The sequence below is a fragment of the Megascapheus bottae genome, chromosome X (assembly GCF_031878675.1).
Source record: "Megascapheus bottae isolate mThoBot1 chromosome X, mThoBot2.hap1, whole genome shotgun sequence".
Classification (NCBI taxonomy): domain Eukaryota; kingdom Metazoa; phylum Chordata; class Mammalia; order Rodentia; family Geomyidae; genus Megascapheus; species Megascapheus bottae.
Genome location: NC_143547.1, coordinates 29,467,822 through 29,484,400, shown reverse-complemented (window position 1 = coordinate 29,484,400; position 16,579 = coordinate 29,467,822).

The window sequence follows — 16,579 nt, the reverse complement described above, 5'->3', positions numbered from 1 at the left end:
CTTTAAATCCTTCTCAAGTTATCATAAATTCTTCATTCATAATTAACATTATTCCTGTGGAAAAAAATAAACCAGAATGTCCAAATATACCCCTCACTGATAAGGCTGTATAAACAGTGAATAATCACAATGACATACAAGTTCACTTGGGACTGGAAGGAGCCTTTTGTGTGAGGAAACTGTCTTGATCAGAAGAAAGAATAAAACTCCCGTCTCCATGACGGGATAGCTTGGTGCATGTCACCTAGGCTAGAATACTTGGTGACAGGGTACAGGGCTGTTGAGTTCCTAATGATCCCATTGCAATATTACTCTGAAGCTCTAAAGAAAGATAGCTTAGCTGGGTGTTTGTAGGGAGCCAAGTGTGGGGTGAGACTGACCTTGGACCTGCACTATTGATTAGTGCTGAGTACACAAAGAAATAAGCTGTCATATGAGCTACATCACCAGTATTGTAAACATTTATGGCTTTATTGATTTATCGATTTATGGATTTATTGCTTTATGGCTTTGCATTGCTTTATGGCTTTGTCACTTTCTGCTTAACTGATCTGAGACTTGATTACCGTTTCATACAAATGTAACCCCTGATAGTTCCCTGGTTTTAAGAATAGTATATAAGATTGGAGCTAGAAATAAGCTCACAGCCTTAGGCTACAGTCTTGGGCTGCTGACTTAAGCTGTAGACCTCCTGACCCCATCTGTTTCTTGTCTTCTTCTTTCCTAAGTCTTCACCCCCTAAATCAGGAATCCTGATTCGCTGCCGGCTGGCTTTGGCAAATTCGAGTCGGATAAAGAAGGGAGAAAGCGGGAGAGTGTATAGTCAGCAGTAAGAAATAATGGGTCAAGGTAATAGTTGCACGCTCTATGTGCAGGCCCTTAAAGGAACGCTCCATGCCCAGGGAGTATGGGTGGAGCAAGAGCAGCTTGAACACTTCCTTCAGTTGATTGAGGATGTATGCCTGTGGTTTCCAGAAGAGGGAACTGTTAATTCAGAAATCTGGCAAAGGGTAGGGAAAATAATTCAGGGGCATTATGTTGCGAATGGCCCCGAAAGAACCCCCGTAGATGCTTTTACCCTGTGGAATTTAGTAAGAGATTGTTTAGATCCTCGACATGAGCATGCTAAATTTAATCAAGAATTAAAAAAACCTTTCTGAGGAAAAACTCAAGGCTGGAACATATGCCGCAGCCCAAGAGAGTTTAAATGAGATTCTAAAAAGGGAGCAACAGCCAGTAGATGTTGAGCATAAGAATTCAGATTCAGACAGTAAGGAGGAAATTCATGATGAGCCATTGGAGAATCAACTGGCTACGATGGAGGGAATGCTTAAAGGAATTTTACACAAACTATCTAAGGCCGGGATAGAGCAGGGAGCCGCCCTAAAAGTAGAAAATAAATATGACCCTCCAGCCACTGTCTTGGCTGATCTCAATCCTTATGCCCCACCCCCACCGCCTCCAGTCATTGCTGCCTTACAGCCCCAACCTCCTTCTTAACCTTTACGGCTACATGGAAGTCCTAGGGATGAGTCTCCCTTGACAGGCACAACAACCAAGTGCAGTATGCTGCAACAAAGCCTGGCTCAGGTCGCTGAAAAAGGGAAGGCATTTCTGGGTTTCAATTATTTCAGTACCAGCCTATTCCTTTTAAGCAAATACCGGACTTAAAGAGTGCCTGCTCCCAATATGGACCAACTGCTCCCTTTACTGAAGTAATATTGTAGACCATAGGTACTGAGGCCTTATGCCCAAATGACTGGAAGCAGCTGGCCAGAGCATGTTTTAGGGGGTGAGATGACTTATTATGGAAAACAGATTATGCTGAGCAATGGCAAGCTACAGCTGAAGTAACTAGAACTAATAACCCGCCTTATACATTTGATCAATTGGCAGGAGAGGGTGTCCTGGACACCTATGACCACATGGGATACCCACTGGGAGTTTATATCCAGATCAATGTGGCGGCAAAATGGGCCTGGAAAAAATTACCAAATTCTAACCATACTGAGGATTTGTCCAACATTAGACAGGGACCAGATGAACCTTATCAGGAAGTTGTATCTCGATTACTGGAGACCACACGTTGTCTAGTGCAAGATGGGGAGGCAGGTATGGTTATAGTTCAACAATTGGCCTATGAAAATGCCAATGCTGCCTGTCAGGTGGCTGTCAGACCTTTTAAGAAAAAGGGAATCATCACAGACTCTATTAGACTGTGTGCTCTATTAGACTCTCCCACATACAGGGCCTCACATTAGCTGTCGCTCTTCAAGGAAAGACCGTTACTGAATTTTTTTTGCCAGTCCTGGGCTTGAGCTCAGGGCCTGAGCACTGTCCTTGGACTTTCTCAAGGCTAGAGCTCTACCACTTGAGCCTCAGCACTGTTTCCGGCTTTATTCTATGTATGTGGTACCGAGGAATAGAACCTGGGTCTTTGTGCATGCTAGGCAAGCACTCTACCACTAGGCCAAACTCCTGGCCCCTGTTACTGAATTTTTAATACACCCTAAAGGCAAGGGGCGTCCTTGGGTTGCTGGACTCTCAGGGAATTGTTTTTCTTGTGGACAAATGGAACATCAGATGGCGCAATGCCCACACCAGGCCAAACTAGGGAAAGGAACCCAACCTGGCACATGTCCACACTGTGGTAAAGGAAAGCACTGGGCTAGAGATTGCAAATCAGTAACAGACAGCAATGGCTGCCCAATATCGGGAAACTGGAAAAGGGGCCAGCCCCTAGCCCCACAAAATTATAGGGCAGCCCCTCCCTCATTTTAGCCGCAAGTCTATCCTTTTAACAACCCTCCAAAATCAGTGTCTGACCTCTTCCGTGCCACCCCAGGAAGCACAGAATTGGACCTCTGTTCCTCCACCTACACAGTACTGTCCCCAGAGATGGGGATACAAGCTCTCCCCAGGGGGGTCTTTGGCCCCCTCCCCCAGGAGTGGTCAGATTACTGCTAGGGAGAAGCAACTCGGCCCTTAAAGGCATACAGATTACACGCAGTGTAATCGACCAGGGCTATACTAGTGAAATCAAGGTCAGGGCCTCTGCTCCAAGGCATGTGATATTGATTCCAGCAGGACAGAGAATTTCACAGTTAGTGCTGGTACCCTTAGTGCCCGTGGGGACTGCCAATTCCTCCGCCCCACGTGGACAGAGAGGATTTGGATCCTCTGACCTCTACTGGGTACAAAGCATAAAACAAGAGAGGCCTGAGATGACTACATTTATACAAGAAAAGGAATATTAGACACAGGAGCAGACATATCTGTGATATCAAAGAAACATTGGCCCACCCAATGGCCTCTAACAGCCTCTATGACTTCCCTACAAGGGATTGGGCACACAATGGACCCACAGCAGAGCAGTGCGATTTTTGCTTGGAGAGACGAGGAGGGGCACTCCGGTCATTTTCAGTCATTTGTCCTGGATCATTTGTCAATTAATTTATGGGGACGTGACATGAAAAAATGCGAGTGGATATGTTCAGTCCTCGTACTGCGATTACTAAGCAACTCATTTTTCAAGGCCTCCTCCCTTCTGGGGGACTGGGTCGAGCACAACAGGTGGGGCAAGAGCCACTCCAACCCCAGCCTCACTCACTGAGACAGGGATTGGGGTATTTTTAATGGGGGCTGCTGTTTGTCCTACCCCTCACACTGTCCCCATAAAATGGCTTTCAGAGGATCTGGTGTGGGTGGACCAGTGGCCCCTTTCTTTAGAAAAAGTCATTGCAGCTCAATAGCTGGTGCTGGAACAGCTGGATTTGGGGCACATAACCCTTTCCAACTCTCCATGGAATTCTCCAATTTTTGTTGTAAAGAAAAAATCAGGTACATGGAGGCTGTTACAAGATTTAGGAAAAGTAAATGCGACTATGGAACTGATCGGGACATTACAGCCTGGCTTGCCTTCCCCATGGCAATCCCAAAGGATACTTACAAAATTATTATGGATTTGAAAGATTGATTTTATACTATACCCCTGGTGCCTCAAGACTGTAAGTGTTTCCCCTTTAGTGTTAATTTTAAAGAACTCATGAAACGGTATCATTAGCTTGTGGTCCCACAGGTCACGGCAAATAGTCCAACTTTACGTCAAAGTTTTGTAGCCAGAGCCATTTCTTCCACTTGCACAAAATTCTCTTCTGTTTTTATGGTTCATTATATGGATGATATTTTATTGGCTCATTCTGACCCTATAGTTGTGCGACAAGCTTTTGGACAACTAAAACAAGATCTGAGCCTTTTTGGCCTCATAATAGCAGCTGAAAAGTTCAGGAACACCCCCCTTTTACATATTTGGGCCACATATTGGGCTCTCACTATTTTACAAGTCAAAAAAATACGTTTAAAAACCTCACATTTAAGTACTCTGCATGATTTTCAACAATTTTGGGGGGATATAAACTGGCTTCGGCCTTATCTAAATCTATCTACTACAGAGTAGATAAAACCCCTCTTTGATGTCTTAAAGAGAGATGCAGATCCTATATCTTTGTGCCATTTGACTCCTGAAGCTAGGAAGGCCACTCAAATTGTAGAAGATGCACTTTCTCGGCAGCATATGAACTACTGTGATTATTCATTACCCTGGGGAGCATACATTTTATCTACTTCTCATTCCCCAACTGCTGTGTTATGGTTGAATGGTCTGCTTTTGTGGCTCTCCTTGCCATCAACACCCAGCAAATTGCTGGCACCTTATTATGAATTAGTGGCTACTGTAGTGCACATGTGCCGAGTTTATTCCTGCAAATATATAGGCCAGGAACCTCATTTTATTTGTGTTTTATATAATTTACAACAACAAGATTGTCTATTCGCCTATTGTGATTCTTGGGCCACTGCTTGGGCCAACAATACTGGAAAAATTTCCAATCACTACCTATCTAATAAACTTCTCCAATTTGCTGCATCCCATACTTTTTCTTTCCATAGTACAGGCCTCGTCTTTGCCTTCTGCCACTTTAGTTTTTACAGATAGATCCTCCAATGGAACAGCTGGCTGCTTTAACCATTAATGGGAAAACCCAGTCTTGGGCTACAGGTTTTTCCTCTGCTCAAGAGATGGAACTACAAGCTGTTTTACGGGCACTTGTTTTTATTACAAAGTGAGCCCTTTAACTTATAGTCAGATAGTCAATATGGAATTCATGCTCTTTAAGTCATAGAAACTGTTCCTTTTATTGGAACTACTAATTCTAACATTCAGACCCAATTCTGCCAAATACAGAATTTGCTTTGTTCTCATAATCACCCCTAAATTTTTGGCTTTGTTTGAGCTCACACTAACCTTCTTGGCCCCCTAAGAAAGGGCAATGCGGTTACTGACTCCACCACCAGAGTATATTTAACCCAGACCAAACTTGCAAAACAGTCACATGCCTTATGCCGTCTGTTTAAATTATCTCAAGAAGTAGCACGACAGATAGTCAAAAAACTTGCTCCAACTGTGTGCCTTTCTCACCAGCTCCTAATATAGGTGTGAATCTACAGGGTCTGCTATCTAATCACATTTGGCAGATGGATGTCCCACATATTCCTTCATTTGGCCAGTTAAAATATGTTCATGTTATAGTAGACACTTATTCTACTTTTATCTTGGCCACCACCCTCGCGGGGGAAGCTACTAAACATTGTACTTCCCACTGCCTTTGTTGCTTTGCTGTGATGGGGATTCCCTCACAAATTAAAACAGATAACGTCCCTGGTTATGCAGGCCGCGCATTTTGCTCCTTTTGCCAGTCTTACAACATCACTCACATTACAGGCATTCCTTATAACCCTCAGCATCAGGGTATTGTGGAGCGAGCTAATGGATTATTAAAACATCAAATTGTTAAAATAAAGAAGGGGGAGTTGTATCCTACGAATATACTTGTATCCCTGCGAATATACTTAGTCATGCTTTGTTTGTTTTAAATTTTTAAAATTTGGACTCAAATAATTTATCCACATCTCAACGATTTTGGGAAAAAAAAGAGCAATGTGCTTTTGCTCTAGTAAAATGGAAAGATCCCCTAACCGGTGCTTGGCACGGACCCAATCCAGTTCTGACACGGGATCACAGGAAGAAAATGATGCCTGCTGGCTGCCTGAACGCTGTGTTCAGATTGTGGAGAGAGGTCATCCAAGCAGCGACTCACTGGGCCTACATCCCCGACCCTCCAGTGGTGCATCCTGCGACGCGGGAGGGACCAGAGTTATTCGTACATGTCAACCGATCAGCATGTGGGACTGCTCCTGATCCCTTTATTCAACATAGTCAAACAGGTAACTTCTCTGCTCCCGGGGTTGGCACCCCCCTGTGCTTCAAACTTCAGGACAATGACTTTGTACTGGGATATGTTGAGATGCAGTTCATTAATTACAGGATATGGGTACTAGATCGAGGACAAGCTTACACCATGGGGTTGACCACGCTGCCAGCAGGAAGTCCCCTTCCTGCCAATCTAGTCCCCTCTTATATGATTCCCTGATGTGTCGATACAGCTCAAGTGGTGGAATCCACAGGTGAACTCCACCCTGTGAAGTGCAGACATGAACAACCTTTAATTACCAACATTACTGGGACTTCCTCGCTGCTACTGGACTGGTCAGGGCCAATTCTACCCAGCATTTTAAACCTGGATTGTGGTGGGTGAATGGTCTCTCTTAACATCAAACATGGATGGTTGTGACGGCCCTTGGTAATGTAACCTGTCCCAGCTCCTCCTACCAAAAGAACATTATGAGCTGTGTTTCTCCTCCTTTTGCCATTATGTATGGGGCTTTTAACATATCCATTGATTCTACACAGTTTAATGTGACATGTGATAATTGTTCTTTTACAAATTGTATGTATAGTGGATTAGCTACCTCTATTATTCTTGTTAAACAACCACCTTTTATTATGTTACCTGTGGATATGTCTGGGTCCTGGTATGAAAACTCTGGTATCTTAGTTTTACAATTGAAAGACCTGATGTGCCCTAGGATGTTTATTGTATTAATAGTAGCAGGTATTCTAGCTTTTGTTTCCTTAACAGCTACTGCTGCAGCTGCTACTGTTGCCTTGACGCAGGGTAGTCACAATGCCTAATTATGTGAATCATTTAGCCCATAACACTACCAGGGCTTTACAACTGCAGGGCAGGGTAGATGATAAAGTGAAACAAAGACTTGAAGCGTTATATGAGACAGTAATTTTTCTTGGGGAGTGAGTTCGCTCACTGCAGACTCTTCAAAGAGTCTGTTGCTATGCTGGGTTTAATTTTATTTGTGTTACACTGCATATATATAGGATCCGCCTATACCTGGGGTCGTATTGTGGCCCGCTTTAATGGAATTTGGCATCATTCAAACTTGTCTCTAGATTTGTTTCAGCTTCATAGACAAATCATGGACTTGAACAGGTACCATCACTTGACGCTGAAATAACACAGACCACTAAGGAGTTGTTTGAACAGTTCCAGCACTATGTTCCCTCCCTGAACAACTTAAAAGGTTTGCTGATTACCTTTGTTGGTCCAGGAATATTGATTATGATTATTATTATTTGCCTACCTTGTGTGGTAAAGATCTTGCAAAATTCATTAATAAACTTTGCAGGTCAACTCCATAAAATCAAGCTCCAAATAAATGAGTTTCCCCTGAGAGGAATTGCAGCCAGAGATGGGTACAAGGGGATGCTGCTCTGACCAACCCAAGACAGGGCCTTCAGCTGGATCTGAAGAAGTTCCCCATGAAGGGTAAAGCAGAGTCAGCGATCCACCCAACCTAAGACAGGCGGATTCATTTCTTTTTAAATAAAGATGGGGGAGATGTAGGGAGCTGAGTGTGGGTCAGGCTGACCTTGGACCTGCACTATTGATTAGTGCTAAGTACACAAAGAAATAAGCTGTCATATGAGCTACATTACCAGTATTGTAAACATTTATGGCTTTATTGATTTATCACTTTATGCTTTATTGCTTTATGGCTTTGCATTGCTTTGTGGCTTTGTCACTTTCTGCTTAATCTCACATTCTGCTTAATCAATCTGAGACTTGATTACCCGTTTCATACAAATGTAACCCCTGATAGTTCCCTGGGTTTAAGAATTGTATATAAGATTGGACCTAGAAATAAGCTCACAGCCTTAGGCTACCGTCTTGGGCTGCTGACTTAAGCTGTAGACATCCTGACCCCATCTGTTTTTTGTCTTCTTTTCTAAGCCTTCACCCCCTAAATCAGGAATTCCGATTCGCTGCTGGCTGGCTCCGGCAGGTGTTCATGGCTCTTATTTGTAATTCTAGCTACTCAGGAGTCTGAGGTCTAAGAATCATGGTTCAAATCCAGGCCAGCCAGACAAGTCCATAGGACTCTTATCTCCAACTAACTATCAAAAAGCTGGAAGTGAAGTTTCGGCTCAAGTGGCAGAGCAGTAGCCTTGACCAAAAAGCTCAGGGACAATTCCCAGGCCCTGAGTTCAAGGGTAGTACATAAAAAAAGGAAGTCACCCTACCTGAGTACCATTGACTCATATGTATAAACAAAGCTACTCAGTAGATTGAGATCCAGAGGATCAGGGCAAGGGTAACCTGGGGAGAACAGTTCATGAAACTGTATATACTACCCAGCTCCTAACTCAAGTTTCTAGGGTATTCTTGGGCATTCTTTCTAAATGTAGACAATGATGAGTTCAGCCCTTAGTCCTGTTTCCCAGGACTGCCTGTTTCCCAGATCAACAAAATCATGTGAAATCAGTTTAGGTCAATTCTTCCCTCCCTTCCCTCCCCACTATGACTCCTTTTACTAATTTCCATCACTAAATCTCCCTCTATCTACCCTGATCCTTGCCTACAAATCCTTGTTAGAAGCAGAGTTGACCTCAAAGACAGATGCTGATGTCATGAACTATCATCATGGACTAGTAATCCCACCTACTCAGGAAGCTGAAATGTAAACATTGAGATTCCAAACCAGCCCACATAGAGAAATCCAAGAGTGTCATATCTCCAATTCACCACCAAAAAACTGGATTGCTCAATTGGTAGATTGCTACTCTTTTTTTTTTGCCAGTCCTAGGCTTGAGCTCAGGGCCTGAGCACTGTCCTTGAGCTTTCTCAAGGTTAGAGCTCTACCACTTGAGCCTCAGCACTATTTCCGGCTTTTTTTTTCTATGTATGTGGTACCAAAGAATCAAACCCTAGTCTTTGTGCATGCTAGGAAAGCACTCTACCACTAGACCAAACTCCCGGCATACATTGCTACTCTTGAATGAAAATGCCAAGTAGGAGCCTGAGTTCCTAGGTTCATGCCCCAGTAGTGGCACTAGAGAAAAACATTCATTTTTTCATAATCATAAATTCATTGTGTGAAGAAGTGTGTGGTTCGGTTTCTCCTGATCAGTATACTATGAACCTTCTAAATAGGAAATTGTCTAAATCTGAGAAACTCATTGTTTTAGTACTTTCCCTTTTTGATTACTATATTTTTTGCATGTATTGGTCATGGGGATTTGCCGGGGCCAACCGGCAGCAAACCAGGGTTCGCAGATTGGGGTTCCTGAAATAGGGGACAAGGACTAGGAAGAAAAAGAAGAGAGACAGACACACTAGGTCCGGGATGTCCGCAGTCTAGGCAAAGACTGACTAGACTGCCGCGTTTATTTTCCCCTCCCCCTTCTTCCCTCCTCCTCTCCCAGGGAACCTCCAGGTGTTACATTCATATGGTAATTCTCAGGTCATTTACATAGAATAGGGCCAGAAAGCAATAAGACAATATAGCCATCGTCTGATGCAAGTCAAGGTACAGTTTGATTCCACTCTGGCTCCCAACATGTCCCCCGTTTTTTATTTTAAAAGAAACACAAGTGCAATTTTTACTCTTTTCTATACCCCTAATTTATCCTGTCACATTTTCCAAAAATGACTTTGGTCCCTTGGTCCAACGGGGATTTGATGGGCGGAGATTCAACTTCCGTGACTTCTTCAAGCTGACTCAGGGGCGCCGTCTCCACGCTTGACCAGGGACCTTAAGAAGCCTAGCCTGTTTTATCAAGGGGTTGCAAGGATTAGACACCAGGAACAACAATCTACTCCAAACTAGAAATCATACTTGACATTCAACAACTGCACAAACCATCCTTGGCCACAACAGCGCAGCCTACCTAGCACCCATTTGCAAAGGCTTTTTCTTGATTGTCTGGGGAACTAAATTTCTGCAACCTTAACAATGCTTCAGTTGTCAGATCTAAACAGATTAATAGAGACACAAGCTTCAGATCCACAAACTTTTCCTGAATTTGTGGCTGGTGTCAAAAATAAAAAAATTCGCTCAATTAGGACTTTAAACTACCCACTATCACAGAAGATTGACAAGTTCCTGCCCAGTTATGAAAGGCACGGGCATTAGTACGGCATGCTTACAAACTATTCTATGACCTCCCGGCTCTGATTAATTTGAATGGCCAAGCACAAGTGACTCTAAGATCTGACACCAACTCTGCCATCCAAGCAGAGGCTTTCCTGTCCCGGTAGTGTCTCTCCACACAGGGATAAACATCCCATTGGCATTTCACTTTGTTGGTTGCTGGATTTGAACTCAGGGTCTGGGCGCTGACTCTCAGCTCTCCAGCTCAAGGCTAGCGCCCTGCCACTGTGAGTCCCGAGCTTGGTGCTTGAGTGCTTCCCCCCAGCTTTTCAGCTCAGAGCTAGCACTCTGCCACTTCGAGCTCCAAAGCAACTCTGTCCCAGCATCCTGCTGGCAGATTAGACACCACAGTCTCACAGGGACTTTGCTTTGCCCGGGCAGGCTCAAAACTGTGGCTTTCAGATCAATGAGTCCTACAAAAGGCCACTTTACTCCAATTAGAAGCAACAAGGTGGTCAATACAGAAATAGTCTCTAAGCATGATCTTACCTGGAACTTGGTGAGGGCCAAACTTACATCTGAATGAGGATCTGCTGTCCTTCTCCATGGGCCTTCTGGAGATTGCTATAAAGTAACTTACAAGAGTAAGCTGAAATAGCAATTAAGCAATTACTTTGGTAGTCCTGATTTTCCTTTTTTCTCTTTCTTTAAACATTTAAGACAATTTCACTTTCAAATATTGTTTAGAAACCCATTTCCAATGTTCTTAAAACTTTTGCTGATACTGGCTTAAACAATCAACACCTTAGCCTTTATTTGCAATTGAAAAACCTTTAAGGGCACAAAGAACTCCTTCTGCCTTCAGGCCCCCTAGGGCTCAAGTCACTCCTCTTGCCTTTTAGAAAAGGGCTTTTTTTTTTTTTTTTTTTTTTTTGCAGTTTAGATTACTGTCTTAAACTCCAACAACAATTTAAACTCAAATAACAGTTTTTCCCTAATGCAAGAACTATAGACATCAGTGCACCAAAAGTCTAGGTCTGGACTTAGTTTCCTCTCTTTTTTTTTTTTTTAAATACACCCAATAGCATGTATCTCCATGTATCTCCTTTAAACATTCCTTTAAAATACTAATCACATTATCCACATTTTACCATCAGATTTGCAAGAAAAGACAGACAGGCAAAATTTCTGACGTTAATGAACAATTTCACATTTAAATCTCTAATACATGTTTCCAAACTTTAACTTAAAGTAATAAATCCCAAATTCCCTAACATCTCTGTGCTAAACAGGATACAATGTTTACAATGTAAACAGTTGTATGCCTTGCAATAAAATGCAGATTTCAGGATCTAGAAAAATATTTACCAGTTTTTCTTTAAGACAATGCAATAATCCTTTGAGACATAGGAAACATTCAAACCTACTAATTTTCTTGAAGTTTAGACTTAGATTTACCCAATTGCTTTTGTGTTTCAAATGAGCTCAACCATTGTTTTATACAGCATGCTGACAATTTAACCTTGAACATGTTCACTCACACCCATTCGTACACACATTCATACTCAAAGATCTTAAAGCGCGCAAAATTAATATCGGCCGTTCATTTTCCGGAAATTTTAGTACCATGAGGGTTTTTTTGTTGTTGTTGTTTTTTGTTGTTTTTGTTGTTGTTGTTTTTGCAAAGCTTATTCTTGGAGGTGACAACCAGGTTTTTTGTTGTTGTTGTTGTTGTTTTTGTTTTTAAACAAAGCTTTCTAACAAGGCAACTTAGCTGAAATTTATTCTTCCAGAGTTTGTTTCTGATATCAGACATATTACTTTTTGCAGATGAAAGTTGGGTGGGAGTCTTAAACCTAGGAGAACTAAGACAAGTCTGTGTCCTGTCACCAAGTGTCTCTAGACTGTCACTTCAGCAGGTTGTAGGAAAAAGGAAACTGAACGAAGCCTGCAGCTGCTTTGTCTGGCCTCTGCTCACCTCAGCTGCAGCGGATTGGGAGGGGCCATACCAGGCCCAGAAATGTTCAAATAAATAACAAGGATGTGTGCTTGAGTACGCACAGAAAAACCATAAGGATCCATACTTAGAAATGGTACCAATTTTAAAGACAAAACTGGACAAGGAAAAATATGTAACACGAACAAGACAAACGGAGACTTTTAAATAATCAGACATTGACATATAACAAGAAAATTGGACTCAATCAGATACACTTAACACAAAAAACATGAGCTCAAATGAATGTTTTCACCAAACAGTTATTTTTAGATTTAGACATGTCTTGCTGGTGGGACTCTCAGGTATGCCTTGTTATTGACAAGAAACTCAGAAGGGGAGGGGGGGTCAAGGCGTCCCTTGACCACCCAGGCCTCTGTTGTAGGCCCACAGTGCACCTTTTCAAACAAACAAACAAAAATAAAATAAAATAAAATAAAATAAAATAAAACGCTGACATACAAGGGGGTCGGCCGACTTCTACTTACCTCTGGAGGCCTTTGCTTTTCACCTGGGCATCTTTTACAAAAAAGGTTATTAAGAAGAGGGCTGGTAAAGACAAAATAATGTCACATATTAAATTGTGTAGAGTCAATAAATATGTTAAAAGGTCCCTACATAATAGTAAAAGGAGGAGAAACACAGCTCATATGAATGTGTGGAACAAGTGGATCAGTAGCAGTCCCGATTGACATGCACAAATAACTCAGGTCCTTCCCACGTCGCAGGATGCACCACTGGAGGGTTGGGGGTGTAGGCCCAGTGAGTCACTGCTTGGATGGCCACTGTCACTCTCCACGATCCGAACGCAGCGTTCAGGCAGCCAGCGGGCGTCATTTTCTCCTTGTGAAAAAACACATACATGCCCTCGACCCCAGGTTAGAACAGGATCGGGTCCATGCCAAGCACCAGTTAGGGGATCCTTCCATTTTACTAAGGCAAAAGGACGCTGCGCTCTTTTTTCCCAGAATCGCTGAGCAGCAGATAAATTATTTGAATCCAAATTCAAAAAATTTAAAACAAATAAAGCATGATTAAGTATATTCACAGGGGTAGCGGGATATGACTCCCCTTTCTGTATTTTAGCAATTTGATGTTTTAATAATCCATTAGCTCTCTCCACGATGCCTTGACCTTGAGGATTGTAAGGAATGCCTGTAATATGAGTGATATTATAGGAATGGCAGAAGGATTGAAATGCTCGGCTTGCATAGCCAGGGCCATTATCTGTTTTTATTTGCGAGGGAATCCCCATCTCAGCAAAGCATCGAATGCAGTGAGAGATACAATGTTTAGTGGCTTCCCCAGCAAGGGGGGTGGCCAAGATAAAATTAGAATAAGTATCTACAGTAACATGAACATATTTTAATCGGCCAAATGATGGAACATGCGTGACATCCATCTGCCAAATGTGATTAGAAAGCAGTCCTCGTGGATTTATGCCTAAATGGGGGGCTGGTGAAAAAGGGACACAGTTGGAGCAAGTCTTAACTATTTGCCGCGCGGCTTCTCTAGATAATTTAAACTGTCGGCGCAAGGCTCGACTGTTTTGATGATGGATGGCATGTGACTGCTTAGCAAGTTCAACCTGAGTTAAGTAAACTCTGGTGGCGGAGTCAGTAACTGCATTGCCCTCACTTAAAGGGCCAGGAAGATTAGTGTGAGCTCGAACAAAGCCAAAAAAACAGGGGTGGTTGCGAGAACAAAGCAAAGTTTGTATTTGGCGAAATTGGGTCTGAATATTGGAGTTAGTAGTTCCAATAAAGGGAACAGTTTCTATGACTTGAAGAGCACGAATTACATATTGACTGTCTGAGTATAAGTTAAAGGGCTCGTCTTGTAACAGGACGAGTGCTTGTAAAACAGCCTCTAATTCCACCTCTTGGGCGGAGGAAAAACCTGTAACCCAAGATTGAGTTTTCCCATTAATGGTCAGAGCAGCCGTTCCATTTGAGGATCCATCTGTAAATACCAAAGCGGCAGAAGATAAAGGCGAGGCCTGTACTATGGAAGGAAATAGAAACGTATGACACGCAGCAAATTGGAGAAGTTTGTTAGACGGGTAGTGATGCAAAATTTTTCCCATATAATTGGCCCAAGCAATGGCCCAAGAATCGCAATGGGCGAATAGCCAATCTTGTTGTTGTAAATTATATGGGACACAGATAAAATGAGGTTCCTGACCTAAATATTTACGGGAATCCACTCGGCACATGTGTATCAGATTAGCTACCAATTCGTAGTAGGGGGTCAGCACTTTGCCGGGTGTTTATGGTAGATAAAGCCATAAAAGTGGGCCATCCTGCCACAATACAGCAGTTGGGGAGTGAGAAGTAGCTAAAATATAAACTCCCCATGGATTAGAATAGTCACAATAGGTCACTTGTTGCTGGGAAATTGCCTTTTCTACAATTTGGATGGCCCTCCTGGCGTCAGAATTTAATTCACGCAAGGATGTAGGGTTGGTATCTCCTTTTAAGAGATCAAAAAGGGGTTTTAACTCTCCTGTGGAGAGCTTTAGATAAGGCCGAAGCCAATTTATATCTCCTAAGAATTGCTGAAAATCATGAAGAGTTCTTAAGTGTGAAGTTTTTAATTGTATTTTTTGGGTTTTAAAATAGTGTGGGCCTAATATATGGCCTAGATATGTAAAAGGGGGTGTTCCTGAACCTTTTCAGCTGCTATTATAAGGCCAAAGAGGCTCAGATCTTGCTTTAGTTGTCCAAAGGCTTGTCGTACGACGATAGGGTCAGAACAAGCCAACAAGATGTCATCCATATAATGAACAATATAAACAGAAGAAAATTTTTCACGAGTGGAAGAAATGGCTCTAGCTACAAAACTTTGACATAAAGTTGGGCTATTTGCCATGCCCTGTGGGAGCACAAGCCAGTGATATCGCTTCATGGGTTCTTTAAAATTAACAGAGGGGACACTGAAGGCAAAGCGCTTACAGTCTTGAGGCGCCAGGGGTATAGTATAGAAACAATCCTTCAAATCTATAATAATCTTATAAGTATCCTTTGGGATTGCCATGGGTGAAGGCAAGCCAGGCTGTAGGGCCCCCATCAGTTCCATTGTGGCATTTATTTTTCTCAAATCCTGTAACAGCCTCCATTTACCTGACTTTTTCTTTATAACAAAAATTGGAGAATTCCATGGAGAGTTAGAAGGGGCCACATGCCCCAAGTCCAGCTGTTCCTGTACCAGCTGCTGTACTGCAATGATCTTTTCTAGTGAAAGAGGCCACTGTTCAACCCATACCGGTTGTTCAGAGAGCCAATTTATGGGATCAGCATGAGGGGGAGGGCAAACGACAGCTCCCGTCAAGGGATACCCCAATCCTTGTCTCGTAGGGTGAGACTGGGGTTGGAGTGGCTCTAGCTCCCCCTGTGCTGCTCGGCCTAGTCCCCTAAAGGGGAGGAGGCCTTGATCAAGTAACTGCTTAGTGACCGCAGCACTAGGACTAAACATATACACTCCCATTTTTTCCATGATATCACGACCCCATAAATTAATTGGCATATGATCCAAGACAAATGGCTGAAAATGACCAGAGTGCCCTTCCTCATCTCTCCAAACAAGGATCGCACTGCTCTGCTGTGGGTCAGTTGCTTGCCCAACCCCCTGTAGGGAAGTCATAAAGGTTGTCAGGGGCCATTGGGCTGGCCAATGTTTTTTAGATATCACAGACACATCTGCTCCAGTGTCTAATATTCCTTTAAAGGGCTTTTCTTGTATAAATATAGTCATCTCAGGCCTCTCTTGTTTTATGCTTTGTACCCAATAGATATCAGAAGATCTAAATCCTCTCTGTCCACATGGGGAATTAGCAGTCTCCCCGGGAGGTAAAGGCACAAGTATTAATTGTGCTAATTTTTGACCGGCTGGGATCGATACCACGTGTTTCGGGGCAGAGGCCATAACTTTGATTTCTCCAGTAAAATCCTGGTCAATTTTGCCAGGTGTAATCTGTATCCCTTTAAGGGCTGAGCTACTTCGCCCTAACAGCAATCCAGCCACTCCCGGGGGAAGGGGGCCGAAGACCCCCGTGGGGAGAGCTTGTGTCCCCATCTCTGGGGTCAATACTGAGCAGGTGGAGGAACAGAGGTCCAATCCTGCACTTCCTGGGGTGGCACGGAGGAGGCCGGAGACTGATCTTGGGGGGTTGTTAGAAGATGCACTTGTGGCCGAGAAGAGGGAGGGACTGCCCCATGGTTTTGCGGGGCCAGGGGCTGG